Source organism: Protopterus annectens, chromosome 7.part0 (assembly GCF_019279795.1).
Source record: "Protopterus annectens isolate FY-2018-M chromosome 7.part0, PAN1.0, whole genome shotgun sequence".
Taxonomy (NCBI): Eukaryota; Metazoa; Chordata; order Ceratodontiformes; family Protopteridae; genus Protopterus; species Protopterus annectens.
In genome coordinates, this window is record NC_056739.1 from 891179013 (window position 1) to 891196296 (window position 17284).

Sequence of the window (17284 nt, forward strand, 5' to 3'; positions counted from 1 at the left end):
GCTCAGCATTCAAAAATGGAGAGATATCAAACCAAAAATGAAAATGAATCTGTGTGATGGAGTGATACACATACAGTAAAAGCTGGATAAAATATTAGTAGGACAATACTGGCAATCTAGGTGGACTAAATGGTTCTTATCTTACCACAATTTCTAATGTTCATTTGTTTCTGTCACAGGTTTGTGACTTAAGTCCTAACTGTATTTGTACATATATACTGCCTTTGGTCAAAGTGTATTTGTACATTTATTTTGTCTTTGGTCTTAAATGTCACAGTTACTTACTCCATTAATTCATTCATTGTTGCATTTGGAACAGTACCATTCATTTTTACTTCCAGCATTTTCAAGCTAAAGTGATATCTTTATGAAATCAGTGAATAAGTCTTAGTGGGTTGCATTATTTCCTTTTCATCCAACCTATTGTTTTAACTTAGCTTCCTGTGACAAAGTGGCAGAGTATCAGGTAGGGAAATATAGGATTTAGTGTGACGCAATAATGTTCGTTCTTATAGTAGATTTTTTGTGTAGATGGAATTTGCTGAAAACTTAGGAGCATCCCGTAAATTACTGTATCTGGAAACAAGTGTCAAATGTAGTCTGTCTACCTGTTAACATGCTATGTGCGTGTATGCTGTCTGTTGGTGAGAAGCATGAATGGACAGAGCCTCATCTTTAAATTGTCGCTCACTGCTGAATTTTTGAGGTTTTAAGTGCGATTCAGACAGAAGACAAATAGAATTCCCGTACCAGGTATATGGAAACATTTTTTCATGTTTTTATTTTATTTATTCATTTAAATGTCCCTGTTAAGGACTTGTTAAGTAGATAGCTAATTAGTGGGAGGCTGGCCTCACGGTCCCGTTGTTTACTTGCTACACACAGGGTACAAGGTTCGATTCTCACGTAGGTTAGTTGTCTAGGCTTAAAATAGCCCACAAGGGCAGTTAGCCTAGGACCAATCATATAAACCTATAAATTGTTTTAGCGTGAGTGTAAGACAAGTTTTCGCTCTTTTTTTAAACAGACTGCTTTTATTACTTCATTCATTTATTAATTGATTGTTTTTTTATTTTTTCTCGCCTGCGGACAGTGAGTTTTACAATATGACACATTTGAAGACAGTCCACCTATCAGGATGCACACTATCTAATAACTTTAGCTTATTAAGCTTTATACACCGTTATCCTTTCAGTAGTGCGTTAGTTTTGCAGTCCTCTGCATTTGTTGGTCTGCCCACATAAATGATACATACTGTGGTGTCGTACTGTGCACTGCAGTTTGTGTTTTATTGCATGTCAATTTTGTTATATATTATTGTTAAATACCGCGTTTCTGACTAGCAGAGAATGTACCACCTTAATGGGGACTTGTGTCCTGGAGTGATGATCCTATTCAGTAATTAAACTTTCTGAGCACAAAGTACCAGCATTCACGTTGTCCCACTTACCGTATTTAATCTGCTTAGTTCCTTTATACCCCCACAACAATCTGCAGCATGGCAACATAAATCAGATTATACTGGACAGGCACTTGCTGTGCTCCAGATTAGTTTCATAAAAGTAAATGTAAATATGCATCCTTTCCATTAACAGTGCAAGCTGTTCTAGTACAAAGCTATAGTTGATGTTTCCAGTTTGCACTTATTACCTTGCCTAAACCTGTGAATACCCCTTTCTGGTGTGTGTGTGTGTGTGTGTGTGTGTGTGTGTGTGGTGCGCGCTCGCCTGTGACAGAGACATAATGCCACTGTCCTTGGCAGATGGGCTTACCCAGAGTGCACTGTTACATTTGTAGCTTAGTTGTCTGTTGTAATTGGATCCCAGCGGGATAGAAGAAGGGGGTGGGTTGGGGAATGCTGCTGGACGTCCTCCTCTCCGACCTCATTGTTACGGGCTGATGTCAGCTTGTGTTGGTAGCTGCAGCTGTGGTTCTCTCACAGGGACAATGAGCCTCTAGATCTGCAGTAACTCACTACCACCCTGGACAGGAGCAAGCAGAAGCAGCAGCACTGCTAGGTAGGAACCAGCAAAAGAAATACAAATATATTCGTGGAAATGACTGGGGGTTGCTGGATGTGTAGCTCCGGCTGGGCATCACACTTTGTGTATGTGTGCGTGGGGCGTGCATTTGTGAAAGTGTAAACCTCGGATTCGCACTCTGATAGATCATGACTATGGGACCAAGCTGGCGTTCAAGACAGGTGCAAACATTGTGTATGTGCGTAATTATATGATGTGCTCGAATAACGGCTGCTTCCACGGCATTAATGGCACGAAACAATCGTCTTCCCTGAGAAGTCGTAAAGTTTTGTATTTATGTCTCACTGTTGTAATGCAAGTACGCACCTAGCAGCGTTTTCTGTTTTACTTATTTTTGGCTTTAGCATGTTGAGCCCAACATGTTCTTTGTCCTTTGTGGTTGCCGCAGCTTGTTTTTTTTCCAATCCTGGTGATGAAATGATCCCTAATTCTAAACTGAGATGGAAAACCGCATGGTGTTTTCAGATTAGGAAACTATTGAATAGGGAATTGCTAATGGTTATTGGGTTCGGGACTGTTTTTAGGCAGATTTCATATAATTTCGGTTTGAAGCTGTGCATTTAAAACAAAGATCTGCCGTGGCCTTTGTTGTCTTTAATGCTGTAAATGGTATGCAGTTTCTGTAGTCAGCGGACTGATTTCTAGGCAAGCACAAAAAAAATAAATAATAAAAAAACCCTCCTTCGCATTATTGGGAATTCAATGGCAATTATTTTTATTGTATCACAGTCTCCCCAGTGTATGCATTACAGGAAAGCTCGTGGTGTTAGATAACAACATCGCATCCCTGTAAAGAGCGTCCAGTGTTTTAGGGAAATTACTTTCAAGGCCTATTATAAATAATGAGTTTTTGTAAGTGAATAAGCAATCTGGAGAATGTTTAGCCAGTTAATGAAATTGTTTTATTTCTTAAAAAGAAGTGCTTTTCAGTCAAGATGTGTTTTACAAGGCAGATAAAGCCTTTGTTACAAAGGGTATAACCTTTGAATGATAATATCTGTTTGCAAGTTTCATATGTTTCTGGTGAGTGGCTACCATGAAAATTGTAAACTGGTGTATGAAATTAACCTGCGTGTGTCACAAAAAAAAATGTTCAGTGTCTAAAGTGATTTAGGCTAGTGTGAAAATGGCTCACAATAGAGTTGCAGTGCGCAACTGTACATGTGTACTCTGTTTGCTGAACATAGCAGAACAGTCCCAAGTGCCTGGGACCAAAGGAATATTTCTTCACATGGCACAAAAAGGATGCCAACATTCTTCTGTAAGTCTTGACACCCCCCCCCCCCCAAAAAAAAACAATAGTAGTAGTCTGCATTTCAAGTGGGAAATGTCTGTTTAGGAATTATGCAATATCCTTAAAACAGGATTAATTGAAAAATAGGATGTATTATTCTAATAATTGAATGAAATGTCACCACCCTCTGATAAAACCTTTTAGAATAATATAAGCTGCCAATTTGTTGGGGTTAATGGTATGAAAAGGGAAGAACATATGATTTAAGATAATATACTCTGTATGACTAAGAAAAAAATGTCAGGGACAGCAATACTTCTGATCAGTAATTGTACTAAATTGTCAATGTAATTAAAATGTAGTCTGTGTGGTGTCTAACACACTGCTTTATTAAGGTATGAGAAAATGTTAATGGAAAACATTGACAAAATCGAAGCAGCACTGCCTGATACTTGAAATAAGCAATGTGTCTACAGACCTCTTATGTACAATAAAGGGTTACAGTGGCAAAACAGAAAAAAATAGACTGCTAAGCAGCAGAAATGTAAAGGGTCTGAGACAATTATTCTTCAGTGAGCAAGAATTTTTCAACTTAGTATACATGTGGGCTCTTGCTATGCAATTAAATTCAATATTGTTCAGCTGTCTGGAACAGCGTCTGGCGTTACATTTCTGGGCATATATACATGGAATTATTATTAAATGCATTTACATTTTTAGCTATACTTTAAGCGAAATCATAGTATGTGCAGATTTGTCATGCTTACTCATTAAAACCATTTGAATACATCCTTTGTTTTCCATGTGTTTAGTTACTGTGGAGAAAGAGTTTTGCATTCTATAATTCAGAAGAAAGTCATACAAAGAAGATATGCAGACAACTTGCCCATAGCTGCACTTTTTAAATACAGTGCGTGCCATTTTGTGAGCTTTGATGTCAGATGTGTATACAGTCATGCAGCACTAATGCAGTTTGGTAAATTAAGCAACTTGATTTATTCTTGCCAGGAGCATTAAGAGTTTTTTTGTCACTGTATTGGGCCATGAAGTAAAAGACCCAGGAAACAATATAAACTTGATAGGTTTTATTGGAGTAGTTTACATCACTAAGGAAAACAAGTATTGGTACTGTTGTATCACTTGCATGTCCTTTTATAAAAACAAGACATTTTAAATGCGACTGATTTTCATTTAAATGTATGGGTTTCCTTTTGCCGTTTGAACTGTAGCACTTTTTTAAGAAGTCTTATATGATTTTTTTTTTTATTTTATTTTGTATAAATAACTTTCTGTTTGTATAAGTAATGCCAGGTAAAATTGCCTTCCTACCAGTAGTAGACCTTTTCACAAGTCTATGGATTAACAATACATTGCACCAAGTTCAGATAAAAGTTTGTTTCATACCAAAGAGATTAAGCACAAGGTTGTAGGGCACTTTACAAATATCCTACTTTCTAAGATTATTTATAATATACTTACAATCTTGGGATGTGTCTGCTGCCTAGAATAGTCTACTGTCTAGAAACCTAATTCATGAAGACTTCACATTAAATGCCATTTTCTTTAATTAAGAAAATTGTTTATTATATAGGTGTAGTCAGTTATAAGACAGATGATTAAAGTAATTGAAGTTAAAACATATTGTTTCAACAAACTACATTTGCTTGGCCATTACGAGAGCCTGCATCCTCCCCATGCGTCGTAATGTTATGCAACAAACTCCAGGCTCTAGTTTGACTCTTAAAAATATCATCAAGTTTTCAAGTAGCAAAAAGTTAAAGGCCCTATAGCACAATTTGAAAGGGGAGTGCAACACAAGTAACAGAAATACCAAATAATTTGCGGACAACTGTAGAACTGGACCTTCTTTGGCACAGAGGTCAGTAGCAGGCTCTTTGCCTGCTATGCCTAGGTTATGCCTACATTACGCCTTTACTTCTGTCCATATCTCTGTATCCTCTTTGTGTCAGGAAACATTTGGTGATTTAATGCCTTGCTATAAAATGATGATCCTTTTTTTGATGTTTAATGTAATTCTTTGTTGCTTGTTGTTATAAAAATATTACACAGTATGCAGTTCTGAATTTATCTTTTATAAAGAATTGCTCTTACAGCATGTTTGAGAACTGAAACTTCCATGTAAAGTGTTGAAGTGCAGAAGTGTGTAAGATGTGTTATAATTAATAATAATAACGCAAAGAATCCAATAATTCTTAGCAGTGTTATTATATATGATAGCATTTGCAGGAATGATATTCTTATAGCTTGGCCAAGTGTGCAGTAATGTAATGTTTGCAAAAACCTCACATTGACTAAGGTTGAAGAAATTTGTAACCCATGCCCTAGTTTTCTTCTTCTGGGGAAATTAGCACCTGATTTAAAAGAACAAGAAACACCTACGTGTACCTGGGGACCTCCTTTTAACAGCCTTATTTGTTTAAATTAAGAGATTGCTTTTGTAAGTACTTACCAGAGAAATCACCATTTGGAAATTATGGCCAAGAAGTACATGAAAACAGAGAAAATATCTCAGTAAAAAGCTTAGAAAACCTAGAAAAAAAACAGGTCACATTAAGTATTAGAGCTGTTTAAAGTCCATTTTATCTTTAGATCCCAAACAGCAGCACATACTAAGGTGTGATGAAGCTGGTAAGTAACCTGTAACCAATGTTCTGGTCAATTTTTATTTTACGGTAACACATTTATGTTTATATTTGTTTATTTTTAAAAGCTGTTCATTATCATTAAACTTCAAGGTGGGTCTAGGTACTTGAGTTCTGTCAGGAAAATGCATAGTGCATTATTTTGCAAAAATACATTTCCTTCAAGCTGAAGTGAGCAAACAAGTGCCCCGTATATAGCTTTATGTATGTAATTACATGTGTATTTAAGTACAGTTAATGTTATGTATATCATTATATGGTATAGTGGGTGTTTATGAGGCGGTGTGATATTTGTTTCTGCCACAGAGTACTGGTATGTTTATTATTACTACTATCTGGTAAACTGAAAGAGCATTGATGATGGTATAAATTACTTATTTAATGACTAGAATAGTAGCTAAAGATTGTCCTGATATCAAGTAGAGGCATTTCATACATCGGTGTTACACGTGGATTTGACGGCAGTAGGGAGAGAGCTGCACTGTTGTTTGATATAAGTATGGTGAGCTCAGCTGATAGGAAGGTTTTAAAAGTGTAAACACAACAGAATCTGCTGTATAGGAGGTAGAGTGTAAAGGGCAGTTTAATTAGCAACACAGCCTGGATAGCCTTGGTAGTCTTTACACATAGCTCCTGTAGTTACCAGTTATTTGGAGCTGTGTAGCTGGCAACCTTTCTACATGCCTGTTTTAGAATTCTGTTGCTGTTGTAGACCTTTTTAACATTTCTGTCTTCAAACATAAGGCATGATAATTTTTTAGCAGAAGAGAATTCTGGAAATCCCAGTAGAAGTGCAGAATTTTGTAAAAAAAAACACAAAAGACTTCATGGAATACAGAATTTCATTCCTCCTCAGCTGTTTTACACATCACTTTCAGGATTATTTATATTGGTTCTAGTGCACTCTATTTGTTACCTTGTATATTTAGTTGTCTTTTGCAAGATGAGGGGAGAATTTACATTAAAATATGGAAAGACGTTGCTATGGGTGCATTTTCTTGTAGGCTGCTTGTGTTCATAGTGGAAAGGTGTTACTTAATCACCATAAATCAGTTGTACTGAGAAAGATGAGATCACACTTATGTAGACAGACTTGACTGCCTTTAAATAAAAGTGGAAAAAAGGCACTGGCTGAAAGCCCAGTGAGATGGAATAAACATTACTCTCTCATGGCCTGTAGCCTCACTATTGAAAAAGTCTGTCTCCCTCCAGAGTCATATTTCTGCTTTTGTCTTATCGCCAGCAGGTGCTTGTCTTGTCAGATATGGTATTCAGTTTTTAGCTTGTTGGGAGGTGGGGCTGACAAAACAGTGCAGAGAAAGAGAAGAGAGAGCGAGAGTAAGTGAGAGAGAGAGCGGCAGTGAGTGAATAAGTGAGGAGACTGCAGCTACTGTAAGTCTAAATGAACCCTGCTTATGATATTTTGGTCAGTTTTGGTCAGTTGTACCAACAGCTCCTGTGCTCACATTAATGGCTGTTCACTGTGTAGACATTTTTCAGTCTGTCTTCCTCTATCTGTGAAGTAAGTTTATTTTAAATTTTTAGAAAGGAGGGATGTACTAGTCATTTTGCAGTGCATACTTTGAATGTAGCTTTCACAGGCCTGAACAGGGTATAGAGTTTCTTCCAATTAATTTTCTCTTATGAGGAGTGTTTTTAACTGTATAAAGAACACTGGTGACATTTGTGCACTAATCCCATCCAGTGAGCATATTTTGCCTCTTTTAGCGAAAACTGTTAATGAGATATGCATAAGATTTTGGGATTTTTAGGGGTCATCCGAATAAAATATAAATAGCACATAGGCATTGCTGATTAGGAAGAAAAGGTACAAGCAAATCACCCTCATTCTGCAAGGACTGAGCTAACTGTTGCTGCCCTGGGGTTGGGGGGGGTGGGTTGTGGATTTATGAAGATACATCTGGCAGTCTGTAATCTCATCATACGAGGGTGTCATTTGTACAGTGTGTCCTTGGATTTTTACTGCCAGGCTCGTGCTTGACATGCTGATGGGGGTAGAGAAGATTACGATTTGGGATGCTACAGTATGTTTTTAGAGCTAGGTTTTAGTATTCGAAAAACATAATTTCTCGTGGCTTTTCCTACTTAGCCAGCTTCTTACCTGGTTATTTGAAACCCTTTTTAGAAACCTTTCGAAATGTCCTTTAAAGTCACTTTTGTTACTTAGAAACATAGAAACAATACTAGACAAGTGATGATGGGGACCATAAGATGCAAAGCCATATACACCTTTCAGCAGACAGACTTAAAGCTTCCTACCACCCTTTTCAACCACCTAATAGTACTTAACTCCCAAATTTAGCAGGGTCATACAGGATAACCCTGATGTAAATGTGTGCTTAGCCATCTAGTCATTAATACTAGCCTAAAAGCAGCCAAAGTAGTACTTTGCTTGACCTCTAGTGGTGACTTATTCCAAAGGCTGGGAATATTTTGAGTTGGGAGTGTAATTCTCCAGCAGTTCTTGTTTATTTGTTGGTGTAGATTTAAGTCTGTAGTGTGCATGTTTGTAAAGCTGCTTGTTTTGCAAAGAAGTAAGAGAATGAAATTGGATCATTTGTAGCTGAAAAAGTAAGACAGGACACTTCAGAGCAGATGGTAAGCTACCGAATATAAAAAGAGCTGTAGTTGCCTATCATGTCAGTTGAAGAATTTAAGGCATTTAATTTTCTTGGTTAGAAATCTTTTGGGTCTTTCCAGTGGAGCGGTATGCTTTGATTTCTACATACCAATGGGTGCATTTTATTAGATGATGGATTGCAGGACTTCTTTGGATTTCAAAGATATTCTCTCAGTAATTAACTAGCTCAGATAGAATGATTTCTTGACTGTGGTGGAAACATGATGATCAAATGAGAGAGAGTGTTGTCCACAGAAATGTGTCAGTTCCCTAATGACCATGTCTGTCTAAAAAGGAGCAGTGTTTTTTTTTCAGAATGCTACTGTGATGTACTTTTTTCATTTAGCATGAGACCATTTTCAATGCACCACATATTTGCATATTCCAGCTCCTGCTGGAGCTGTTTTGTATCAGAGGATGAGCAGATAACAGTGCCCAGCTTACAGTCATCAACAACTTGGTCAACCACACTTCTGGGATATCTACTTGGATATCTGCAAAATAAATGCCAAGCAGAAGAGGGCTTACGACAGATTCCTGTGGTACCCTAGTTACAGTTTTTACATTCAGCGAAGATACCAGCAACTGTCACAACCTGGGTTCTGTTGGATAGCAAATTTGCAATCCAGCAGATAACACATGGTTTTAGATTACGTTTGTTTAATTTTTAAGTAATACAGACATTGGGGGTTAGTGTCAAAAGCCTTGGCCAGGTCAAGGTAGGTAACATGCATGGAGTGACACTGTTCACATCCCCTGAAACCTTTTCATAGAAACTTGCTAGGTTCAGGAAACAGGACTTGCCCTTCACAAAACCAAAATGAGTGGGTTCTAGGTCAGTTAAGTTGCTTATGCCCATTTAAATGAGTTCTACTCCATAAGTTCCATGCCTTTGCACATAAGACAGGTGCTACTGGTAGGCCTTTAATTTCCTGGGTTTGTAGATGGGCCGACTTGGTGTAAGGGAGTCACAGTAGCTTTTCTACAGGTACCCAGGTACAAGCCCTGAGGTTGAGATTTTATCTGATTATTATTTGTGTTTTTTAATATGCAATGTTTATGAAAAGGTTAGAGATTTATTTGTTCCCTTTATTCTTTCCTCGTTGTCTTGTTTCACTATTTCTCCATACTTGCCAGTGTTTTACCAGTCCCTGTGTATCACCTAGCCTTCCCCAAGTGTAACTCCATTAACAAATGAAAGCTGTCTGTTTCTTCATACATTTAGGCAATGTAATTAAGTATAGAATTTATGTCCTGTTTTTGTAAATTCCCTAATATGTTATTGCATTATTTGTTGTTATGATTCGCACAGACATCCTTGCAAAGTTCAAGTTTCCTTCTTTATAGGCTTATTTAATATGTAATGTTATTACTTATACATTTTTGCTTGCATTCAGCACTTCTAATGAAGGGGACAGCCTCAATGCAATGGAATTTCTTAGAGAGCGAACTGCAAATAAACTGTCTTTCGGCTTTTCCCGGTTAGGGGGTCGCCACAGTGGAACCCCGGTCTGCTAATTATTGGCAGTGAATTTTTACGGTGTCGAGTTGCCAGCCCGGCGCCCAACCTTCAAGGAAGGCACACCCACTCACGCACGCACCTACCTGTATGTCTTTTAAGGTGAATTCAACTGCGGGGAGGACATGCAGACTCCGCACAGAAGGCACTCCAGCCGAGAATCGAACCGGAGAGCCTCTTGCTGTGAGGCGACAATGCTAACCTCTATATCACCGCAGAGCAAACTGCAAATAAATACACTTATATGGATATAATTTATAATGTGCAGAAGGAATCTATTGAGAGATAACACTTTTGTCAGTTTATTAGATGAAATATGAAGAAAATATCAGGTGGTCTGATAATATTCTTGTTATTACTTCTTTTTTTCTCAGCTACAAAGAGTAAGGGAGTCTGGTTAAACAAAATTATTTTATTTGTTTTAATTTCAAGTCATGCAGTTTAAGGACATGTGAAGGGCAATTTTTGGTTTCAGAAGTTGACATTTTATGAACTGGCTTAACAAAAAGAAATGTACCACATACATTATCAAATCAAAGCTAGAGAGAGAGAAAGACTCAGTAACAGAGAAAAGAAGTAGTAAATAGGTTGGGAATTGTCAAAGGTCACATGATCATAACTAAAGTGTATGTGTTTTATATATTGGTTTTACATTTCAAGTGTCTTTTGAGAACATCTACATTTCTTCCAGGAAGTTTGTAGCCCATGTTTTGCTTTTAAAGAAAAAAATATATAAGTCAGACCTGCAGGGATGATTAGCACTTACCTGCCAAACAACAAAAATGCTCTGTGTGCAAGAAATGTCGTATTACAACTGCATAGGTTCATAGGTTGGTACTAGGCTATCGGCCCTAGGGCCTATACAAGCCTAGCCATAACAATTCCCTGGCTATTTCTTCCTACACTATTTACTTCCCTGGACCCCTGTCTAGCAGGGTGACTGACGTGATCCCTGGGGTGAATTTCCTTTCTCCCATCCAATCATCAAGGTTCTTTTTGAAGAGGGCCAAAGAGGTGCTCTGCTTGACATGTATGGGCAGTCTATTCCAGAGTATGGGGAGTCTCTGAGTCAGGAACCTATCCCTCCAGCATGTTTTGTTCATTGTGATGACAGGGTTTAGATCACTGGAGCATGTGGCTCTGAGGGATTGGGATTTCTTTAAGTGCAGCATGTCCAACAGCTCTGGGTTTGACATGGCCTTGTATGTTAAGCAGAGATCGCCTAGGCGTAGACGATATGCGACAGAGTATAGCTGGAGTTTGCATGGTGACATTATGTCATAGTTCAAAAGCAAAGTGAATGAAAGCAGCTAAAAAGTAGACAATAGAGTTTCTGTTAACTTCCATTGAAATCACTTAGAAAAACAAAAGAAAAATAAATACCAGTAGATTTTGCTTTTCCTTCCTTTCTAAGTTCACAGGAGATTACTAGGTTAATGGCTGAAGGACCCTTACAAGCCCAACCAATATAATCCAGTTTTAAGCAATGTACGGCCATTAGGGGCAAGAGGGTGGCATGGATTTGTGCCTCTGCATTGAGTGTCTTACAGGTTGACCTTGTCCATAAGGGACAAAGACACTACCCCAGGTGTGAATTTATGATTTGCCATCCATTGATCCAAATTTCATTTGAAGAGGGCCAGAGAAGGGCTCTGCTTAATGTGAATAGAAAGCTTTTTCGAAAGAAGGGGCAGTGTTTGAGACGTATACCTGTCTCTCCAGCATGTTTTGTTTGAGTCATTGACTAGGTTTAGATCCTTAGATTGGGTGACCCTCATGCTGTTTGATTTGCTAATGTGTAGCAGCTTCATCAGAGCTGGATTTGTGAGTGCCTTGTAGGTCAGGCATAGGTCAACCCTTAGTAATCAGTAGGAGACAGAGTAAAGGGTTAGGGCTTTTAGTCTATCTGCATAGGGCACGTTGTTTATACCCTGTGTTTTCTTTATGAGGAACCTCTGAGGTCGCTCCAGCTGCTGTAAATGCCTAGTCAAGTATATACCAAATGACGCACTGACTCTATTATTGGTCTAATGAGGGTTAAGTACAACGGCATTGTAATTTCCTTGGATCTGGTCTGCAATCTTCAGTTTTATATTTAATTTCAAAGAAGACAGATATATATATATGGATCTACTATATTTGGTCAAATTTCATTTGGTCGAAAATGATTTCAGGCAGCCCACTTCACTGAAACCTCATTTGGCTGAAAGCAAATTTGTTCGAATTACATTTGGTCGAAAATGGTATAAAGCCCCCGCCCCACTGCAGTGCGACCCTGGAGTGAGAATATAAAGTTAGGGGGGGTGGGGGGCATAGCCCCCCACATAATTGCAGTTTATGCACTATTATATACATGTTTATCCATTAAAAATACATTAAAACATGTAACATAAGTAAAAATGTGTTGCAAAATGTTGGGGGGGGGCTGTGCCCCCCACACCCCCCTGACTTTATATTCTCACTCCAGGGTCGGAATGCATTGGAGCAGGGGCTTTATACCATTTTCGACCAAATGTAATTCGACCAAATGTGCTTTCAGCCAAATGAGGTTTCATTGAAGTGGGCTGCCTGAAATCATTTTCGACCAAATGGAATTTGACTAAAAGCAGTAGACCCATATATATATATATATATATATATATATATATATATATATATAAAGTGAGAGAGAGGTAATAGATATACACACACAGATTTTCATTCAACATACAGCATACAACATGCATTCAGAAATTCACAAGGTCACAGTGGCATCTATTTTCAAAGGAAAAGGTGATCAATTTTGACAGCTACAGGCCAATATCCATACATGTTACCCTTTCTGGATTACAAGACCTGCCTCCTGCAAGATTATATACATAACTATGATGTACTATCACATTACCGAGGACTACAGTATCGATGACTAGAAAACTGAGATGACCACACCAAAAAATGAGAATGTCAGGGCCCACAATATCAAACTCCCTCCTTGATATTCCCTGCAGCACCCATGTTAGTGCTTTTTCCAGGGTCTACATTGTTAAGGGGTTTTAGTATTTAATTTATTCTCTTTTTGTGGGTCTCAACATTTTGGGATACAAGTAAAGAAATGTAACTTTCCTTTTTGTTGTATAGTTTTTTATGATGGTAGACTACCAGGGCAGTGTATTTTTCAATTTTCAATGATACTTGGTGCTTGTAGGAACTGCAAGCACTATGCACTTTTTCTTAATGGACATGGAATTCATTAGTGAATCTTTCTGTTGTATTAAAGTCTGGGGAGCTGCAGTCATAAGCAAATGATGGTATTTAATCACATAGTACATCAAGGCCGGCATGTCTGTAGTCCTTAAATTCGGTGGGGTTTACTGTAGGAGCTTTTGGGAGTTTAATGGACAAGGTCACAAGGCTGTGGTCAGACTTCAGTGGAGAAGGAGGTACCAGAGGAGTAGTGCAAGAGGCGGCCGTATAAGTAAGAATCGGGTCAGTAATGATGTGCTCTCTAGTAGGTTTATTTACCAGCTGCTGAATGGATTTTTTGTTTAATAAATCTAGGAGTCTTTGGGTACATCCTAATTTTGAGGTATAGGTGCCCCAGTTTATTAAAGGGTCATTAAAGTCGCCCAGAGAAAGGAAGTTTTGGCTAATACAGTGATTATTTGGAACACTGAGGAATATTAAATGGTCACCGGGGGACAAAGAACTTGTTCTGTAACAAGCTATTACTTGATAATTAATTACCTAGAGTGACCTGTAGTTTTTTGAATTTAGTTTGTGAGTCCTTGGAAACCTGCCTGTAAGTAATATGTTCACTGATACATATGGAGTCTGTACCACAATTGCCATTGGGTCTGGACTCTGGAAGCATTAAAAACACAAAAAAACATGGTGTAAGAGAGAGTGCTGTCTGTACATTTAATTCCTTAACACCTCTTTGCTGTGGAGTGTCACACCTCTAGCATCCTACACACATCCCTCCGTTGCAGAGGATTTTCTGGAAAATCAACTTAGAAGTATAAAACAAACAACAGTAAGAGCTAATGAATTTGTACCACCAGTAATGTTATCAGTAAAAATCCTGTTTACAGTGATAGTACTAAGTGTCTCACAGTACCTATAGTAATTCTATAATATATATTATACTATGCTATAACATAATATAATATAATACAGTGCAATATAATGTAATGTAATGCAATGTACACAAGCACCAAATAATGTTATTCTATAATATTTTACAAAAAATGATCATATCTTGGAATCTTCACAACCTTGACATATATTGTCAGAGCAGTTTTGTTAGTGAGATGTAAGCTTTTGCAAGAGAACAAGAAATTCCTCTACTGAGGTGTGGTTATTTTGATATTTATAGAAGTATGAAGTACTATGCTTTGTTGAGTAACTACACAGAGCACCTCTCAAGATGTGCAACTTTAAGTGCAAATATCAGTGACTTTTTTTTTCAACATTGTCTCAGGTTACACCTGATGCCACGCAACACTTTGAAAGTCATTTGGTTTTGCAAATATTAAGTGGATATTGAAATATTATATATTTTTATAATTACTAGCAAGCAGCTGGCATATCTCCAGTACAGAGTACTATAACTGGACACTGACAAAGTATATTTCTGTCTCTCGCAATGGCATTTCACACCATTTTCCTCAATAACATATACTTCTCTCGGTTTTGAAAATAAGAATGTAGATCTGAGTAAGTGTGAAATGGTGATTAATGTCTCCACTGCAGGACATCCTAAATTAACAACCATGGTGTCATTTTGTTATGTGCATCTTTCCCTTTCTAATTCTGTCTGTTATTAACTGGTAAGTTTTTTAGTTCAGAAAAGTAGACCCTGAAAATCTGTGGATGCCATAAGAAGTTGTAAGTGTTAACTATAAGGATACATAAAAGGTGCTATATGCTTGAACGAAAGGCTCAGTAACTATGCAGACATTGATTGTTTTCCAAATACAGGAGTGCCTCAAGGTCTGGTAAGTTATTGCCTAAACTACAGGCATTAAGGAAAGCCACCTTAATGGAATCTGATCTTGGGACTGGTATGTTAGCTACACTGGAATGTCCATACACTAGACTCTTCCTCAAAAAAAAAACACTGGCGGGGGTGGGGGGTGGGGCAGAAAAGGCTTTGGTCAGTATGCAAAAGCCCTGCTGTAAGAGGGGCAGGCTATCCTTAGTGAAGCAAGCTGGATTGTTGCACATCTCACCCCATGCGGTCATATACGGGATTCCCTTTGGGAATGACACCACCTGTTTAACCAATTGCTGAAACCAATTGTCTTTTGTTTGTATCTACAAAGTATTGAGGTGAAGGAAGGATTCCACTCTGGACTAGTGTATTATCTGCATTTGTAATGTGGCTGGGAAGTTCTAACATGTCTCTACAGACCCCCTCAGGGTTCTGCATATCAAGTCACTCACATGCATATCAAGTCACTCACATGCATCACTATCAATAAGAAGACAGGGACAGGTGCTTTGAAAGTCAAAACACTGAAAATAAAATAAGTGCAAATGCAGAAGGATGCAAGCAGGGCCAGCCTTAGCAACAGTGGGTCCCAATTTGGGACATATCTAGGGCATCCCAAGCCACAGTCTTCTCATCACCCAGTCCCAATCTCTCCATCCTCAACAATTTGCAAGAAAACCACAAATTATATGAGTAAAAGACCACAAATATGTGCCAAATATATGGACATTCTGATAAATTCTGGACAGTTGAGTGGTATGTTGGCATTCATTTATGGATGCTTTATTAACACTGCTCGCATACGTCTCAACTTCTTTGCTCAAGAATTCTGGACAAGGGCAAAAGTAATGAGGGATCAGATGTCTGACATCAGGGATAATAAGGATAATTTTTAAATATTACTCTAATTCTTTTAAACATTAATAGGATTTGCATGAACATGTATTTTCTGATCAATGTGCAAAAATGTGAGGCAAAACCAGATGGGGACATTCTACAAAAAGGGATAGTGTGTGGCAGTTAACTTTAGCAGGAGCAGCTTGTTACATTTGTATCAAGCAGCTTGTTGTGCTATGGCCTCAGAGATGAAGAGCTTTTTTCCTCCATTGATCCTTAAGGTGAAGACCTTTATTTTCCTTACCCCTGAAGCTGTCAGGGGTCATGACTGGTAGGTGCTGATGTTGCACATGGGCAGTACCAGCATTTGTTAATCAAATGGTGGTATTGCATTTGCAGTAATGGCTGAAGCACTGAAGCACTCATTGTGTGGTAGTTTGACTGTAGCAAGATGCTTGCTACAGTTTCAGACGGCAGAGCCCTTTATATTTTATTTATTTATTATTTTTCAAAATGGGGCGGCCATGGTGGTTCAGCGGTTAGTGTTGCCGCCTCACAGCAAGAGGTTCTCCTCTTTGATCATCAGCTGGGGTGCCTTCTCTGCGGAGTCTGCATGTCCTCCCTGTGGTCGCATGGGTGCTCCAGTTTCCTCCCACATCCCAAAGACATGCTGTAGGTGGATTGGACACTCTAAATTGGCCCTAGGCATGAGTGCATGTGTGTGTGTGTGTGTGTGTGTGTGTGTGTGTGTGTGTGTGTGTGTGTGTGTGTGTGTGTGTGTGTGTGCCTACTGTGGAAGGTTGGGCGTCGGGCTGGCAACTCAACACTGTAAAACTCCACTGCCAATCATGAGCGGACAAGGTGATCCGCTGTGGCGACCCCTAACCAGGAAAAGCCGAAAGAAGAAGAAGATTATTTTTCAAAATGAGGACTTCTTTAGCTATGGATCTGGAGTGTACATTGCAGTGGTAAGTGTGCCCCCTTCATTAGGTGTGGAGGCCTTATTGTCCTCAGGTGGTAAGGATTTTAAAAATTAAGTCAGTTGTCTTTGAAAAGAAAAGTCAAAGTTGTTCATGAGCAGGTCAACCAGTTATATTAACTGATCTGTCAGTAGCAGGAATGATCTGTGAAAGGAAAAACAGAAGCCACCAAATATTTTGGTTCTACATATAACATGGTGGAAGGAACTGAGAATGACAATACAGTAAGATGTAAAAGCAATGATATGCTTATATAACACAGTACTAAGGCAGCTGAAAGTCAGAACTAAGTGCTGTTTGCATTTCTCCCATAAAATATATCTTGTTAGTACCTTTGACTTACAAGAAAGATCTCCATTGCCAGAATTTGAGGAGGCAGATTTTCTGGATAGCTGT

General features: G+C 38.4%; 1 protein-coding gene across 3 annotated transcripts in view; it reads left to right on the forward strand.

Annotated features, from left to right (window-relative positions):
• Window positions 1–1835: 1835 nt before the first annotated feature.
• The window catches only part of PCBP4 (poly(rC) binding protein 4), a 1043920-nt gene continuing 1028471 nt past the window's right edge, over window positions 1836–17284 (forward strand). For 2 of the 3 annotated variants that reach the window (XM_044077469.1, XM_044077470.1), the window contains exon 1: window positions 1840–2018. The gene's annotated coding sequence lies outside the window, so the exon portion shown is untranslated. Of the gene's footprint in view, window positions 2019–17284 lie in introns of all 3 variants that reach the window. The other variant, XM_044077471.1, reaches the window with a different exon arrangement.